Here is a 430-nt window from a genome sequence, read left to right on the forward strand (position 1 = left end):
GTCGTCCTGACTGTGGTAGGCGTTGTGGTCCTCCGTGTTGTTGTTGTCCTGACTGTGGTAGGTGTTGTGGTCCTCCGTGTTGTTGTTGTCCTGACTGTGGTAGGCGTTGTGGTCCTCCGTGTTGTTGTTGTTGTCGTCCTGACTGTGGTAGGCGTTGTGGTCCTCCGTGTTGTTGTTGTTGTCGTCCTGACTGTGGTAGGCATTGTGGTCCTCCGTGTTGTTGTTGTCCTGACTGTGGTAGGCGTTGTGGTCCTCCGTGTTGTTGTTGTTGTTGTTGTTTTTCTTGTTGTTGTTGTTTTTCTTGTTGTTGTTGTTTTTCTTGTTGTTGTTGTCCTGACTGTGGTAGGTGTTGTGGTCTTCCGTGTTGTTGTTGTTGTTGTCATCGTTCTGATGGTGAATGGTCTTACAGGCCTCCATGTTGTTGTTGTTG

This window comes from Oryx dammah, unplaced genomic scaffold (assembly GCF_014754425.2).
Source record: "Oryx dammah isolate SB20612 unplaced genomic scaffold, SCBI_Odam_1.1 HiC_scaffold_6, whole genome shotgun sequence".
Classification (NCBI taxonomy): domain Eukaryota; kingdom Metazoa; phylum Chordata; class Mammalia; order Artiodactyla; family Bovidae; genus Oryx; species Oryx dammah.